Source organism: Phyllostomus hastatus, unplaced genomic scaffold (genome assembly GCF_019186645.2).
Source record: "Phyllostomus hastatus isolate PE091 unplaced genomic scaffold, TTU_PhHast_1.1 phas_contig_34, whole genome shotgun sequence".
Lineage (NCBI taxonomy): Eukaryota > Metazoa > Chordata > Mammalia > Chiroptera > Phyllostomidae > Phyllostomus > Phyllostomus hastatus.
This window is the reverse complement of record NW_025333857.1, coordinates 57,509,426-57,513,875: the sequence shown is the minus strand read 5'-3', so window position 1 is coordinate 57,513,875 and position 4,450 is coordinate 57,509,426.

Here is a 4,450-nt window from a genome sequence, read left to right as displayed (position 1 = left end):
AAAAAGCTATTAGGAATTCTCACCATCAAGAACTAAAAAAGATATCCATAGCAGGATTCTTCATAATGGCCCAAAAGTGGAAACTACCTACTGTTCACCAGCAGAGCAATGGATAAATGAAAGGCGGCCTATCCATCTCATGGAATATTATATGGCCGTAAAAAGGAATGAAGTGCCCATCCATGTTACAACATGGATGAACCTTGAAAAAATACTACCTGAACAAAGCCAGACACAAAAGGTCGCCTATTTTATAATTCCATTTATATGAGTCCTCCAGAAAAGGCAAATCCATAGAGACAGGACGTAGCTCAGAAGTTGCCAAGGGCTTGGAGGGAGGAGAGTGGGGGGACACTGCTCATGAGCGTAGGGTTTCTTTTGTAGGCGCTGAAAATGTTCTGAACTTGGAGAGTGGTGACGGTCATTCAACGTTGTCACTGTTCTAAGCACCACTGAATTGCACACTTTGACTTGGAGAATTCTATGGCATGTGAATTTCATCTCCATCTTTAAAATTGTAAACCAAGTAAACTGAGAGTGTCATCCATCCCTAGGTGGGAGAGCTGAAGTTGTTCTGAGGGGTAGGTGGGTGCAGGCATCAAAGCCATAACATCGGTAAACCCACCCACCCAAAACTCCACTTCTGGGAATCTGACCGACAATAATTTAAGGGTTTTGTGTCATGATATCAAGACAGTGCTTTAGCCCTGGCTGCTGTAGCTCAGTGAATTGAGCACAGACTGCAAACCAGGCATCGCAGGTTCGATTCCCATATGCCTGGGTTGCGGGCCACGGCTCCCAGCAACCACACATTGATGTCTGCCTCTCTCTCTCTCTTTCTCCTTCCCTTCCCTCTCTAAAAATAAATAAATAAAATCTTAAAAAAAAAAAAAGACAGTGCTTTAATATGTTGTACAGCAAGGTAGTTGTGTGACAGTGGACATTCGGGAACAATGTCAGTGCTCATCAGAGTCTGTTCCGATGACATTTGGTGGGTTTGTGTTACAGGTTACTGCACGGCTCTGAAAGTTGAGGCGGGGGCTGTAGACATCCATGCACAGAATCTGTGATGTTTCGGTAAGTAAAAAACTCAGATTACAAAATAGTCCTCCCATGTGACTCTCATGGTAGATACAGCCAGTGTACTGTGATGGCTAAGAATACAGATCATGGAGCCAAAGGGCCTCGGTTCGGATCCCAGCTCCTCACCATGTACCGGTTGTAAGTCCTTGGGAAGCATACATAACCTCCCTGAGCCTATGTTCTCTGACATTTCTGTGCTTTTCTGAGCTTCAGTTTTCTCATCTATAAACTGGGGATAATAATATCTACCTCATAGGGTTGTTGTGAAGATTGAGTTGTTATGTGGAAAATTAGACTATTCATGGTGCATAAGTGCTGGGTTGGCTAGTACCATAATAGAGAGATGATAGATAGATAGATAGATAGATAGATAGATAGATAGATAGATAGATAGATAGATAGAAAGGAGTGGGGGAGAAAGAGAGAAAGAGAGATTAGATCAAAGATAGATACATAGATGATGGCAGAAAGTCAGGGAGGGGATGGGGCATGCCAGTATGTGAGAAGTGTCTGTCTCTGGGGATAAAGTTGCTGGTGGATATCCTTTCCTTTTTGCTTATTGGTATAGTCTAAGTTGCTGTGTTGAACATATGCTACTTGTATAATTTTTAAAGGCTGAGATACTGCTACTAATGCACATATATTGAAGCAGTGAAAAACATTAAACTTGGCAATGAAATTAGATGTAAGAATCAGAGCTTCTTGCTCCTCCTTGTACCAGTCAGGATGCTTTTGATAGCAAGTGACAGGAACCCAACTCAGATTGGATTAAACCCAAAAAGGGGACTCCTGGGCAGGACCCTGGAGTGTTGTCATAACGGAAGGATGACTTCAAGAAGTAGGGCATCTCAATGGAAGGATTGGCTCCTTGGCTCCTTTTGTTTCTGCTTTTCTTGTCCTTTATTCTATTGGATGTCTTCAAATGGACTTGGTACATAAATTGCTCTCCCTCACAGCTCCAAAGCCAGAAAGGGAAAAGAGAGTTCATTCCCTCTATTCCCATTCTCTGTTGCTCAGGGGAGCATTCTGATTGGCCCAGCTCAGGTTAAGTGCTCACCGCTTGGACCCATCACTGTGTCCAAGGGGTTGGTCAGTGAGTCACAGTCCCACCCCCACAGAATTTGACCACTGGACTCAGGAGTGGGGGACAAGAGCAGCTCCCAGAGAAAGGGAGAGTTATTCTGAGTAAACTCTGAAGGGTCCTGACATTTTGCTGCACCCCATAATGAACCTATTATTGGCCAAAGCACTGGTCTCATTGCATAAATGCCTGGTGAGTGTCCAGAGGTCTCCCTCAGAGTCACAAAAGACTCTGAGTTCGTGCCTCAACATATTTAAATTAGAACTGTATTATCTTCGTTGTTCATTTTTAATTGGATTGTTTGTTTTATTGGTGTTAAGTTTTGTAAGTGTTTAAGTTCTTTATAAATTTTGGACATTAACCTCTTATCAGATGTATTGGTGAATATGTTCTCCCATTCTGTGGGTTGGTTGTCTTTTTATTTTGTGGATGCTTTCCTTTGCTATGCGAAAACTTTTTAGTTTGATGTTGTCCCATTTGTTTATTTTTTTCTTTTGTTTCCCTTGCCTGCAGAGATAGAGCAGATAAAATATTGCTACGAGCAATGTCAGAGAATTTACTGCCTATGATTTCTTCTAGTATTTTTATGGTTTGGGGTCTAACATTTAAGTCTTTAATAATCCATTTTGGATTTATTATTGTGTGTGGTATAAGAAGGTGGTCTAGTTTCATTTTTCTGCACATATCTGTCCAATTTTCCCAACATCATGTACTGAATAAACTTTCTTTAGCCCATTGGATGTATTTGCTTCCTCTGTCGAATACTAATCGACTATAAAGCTGTGGGTTTATTTTGGAGCCTCTGTTCTCTGTTCTGTTCCATTGGTCTATGTGTCTGTTTTTATGCCAGTTCCATGCTGTTTTGATTACTGTGGCCTTATATTATAGTTTGACATTTGGTAGCATGGTTCCTCCAACTTTGTGATTTCACTCATATGTGGAATCTGATGAATAAACTGAACTAACAAGCAAAATAGAGACAGACTCGTAGATAGAGAGCATGATAACAGCTATGGGGGAGGAGGTTAGGGGTGGAGGGATCAAGCAAAAAATAAAAAAGACTCATGAACATGGACTACAGTGTGGTGATTGCGGTGCAGGGTGGGGGGCAGTAGGGTATAAGGAAGCTAAATGGTAATGGAAAAAAAAACAATAAAAAAATTTTTAACTGTATTACCTCAAGGACTAGCCTTTAAAAAAAGATAGAAAACCTTTCAGTCTATTTCCATTTTTATTTAAGTCACCATCAAAAGGCATTCTACTAGTTAAGGTAGCAAATGTGGTATGGATTAAGTTGATAAGTCAAACGTTCCGATGGTAAAGACCTATTTTAATACAACTTTTTCTTTGTGAGCTGGGGACAGCCCGTACTTGCAGGTCACTCTAAGGATGAGGGCTTTTTCTGGTTTTGTTTTTGTTTGCCCGGGGGGCCCACAGGGTTTCCTTGCTCCCTTTCTGTCAGGAATACTGTAATTTCTACCTGCAACAGTTCCCACAGCTGTGTCTTCTTTCCTTGTATCCATGTGCTCTGTGTCTTCCCAGCCACCCAGGTGGGTCCAGCTCAAATGCCCTCTCCTCCAGGAAGCCATCTTTGCCTCCTCCTTCCTGAACTGAAACAACATTTCCTCCTCTGGCCTTCTCTGATGGCTTGGAATACCTACCCTCTCTCGTGTTGAAATCACTGGTTATGCCCACCTTATCTCGCTTCTGGAGAGAGAATCCTGGTTCACCTCTGATGAACCAGGGTGGTTCATCTCTGTGTCCCCCACAGACACGTGCACAGTGATAAATAGATGTCAGTGATCGCCTGTTGAATGAATACAGGCCAATACTGTTTATATTGCCAATCTCAGATAGGATTCTGCTCTCCCTGACACTCTTCCCTTTTATATTACTACACAGCCTTGTCCACATGGCAAGAGTTTTTAATGCGGCTTGGGGAGATAAAAAAAAAGATCGCTAGATCTAATCACATAAAAATTCAGACCACCGTAAACAACAAGAAGGCACTCAGAAAACTGAGAAAAAAATATTTGCAACAAATATGACAAATTTCAAATAAAAGATGACATTTGTAGCTTAAACTTGGCAAGAAGAAAAGTCATGTTTTTGGAGATAATGACAATTTTATGGAAAATATTTAAATAGAGAAGAGCCTGGAAAGAAAGTCAACATGTTAATAGCGATTAGACCAAAATTGGGAGATTATGGGTTGTTGGGGTTTTTTTTTTTTAAGTTTTGCTTTTTGTGAATAATAAATAAGCATTACATGTGCAATCATCAGAA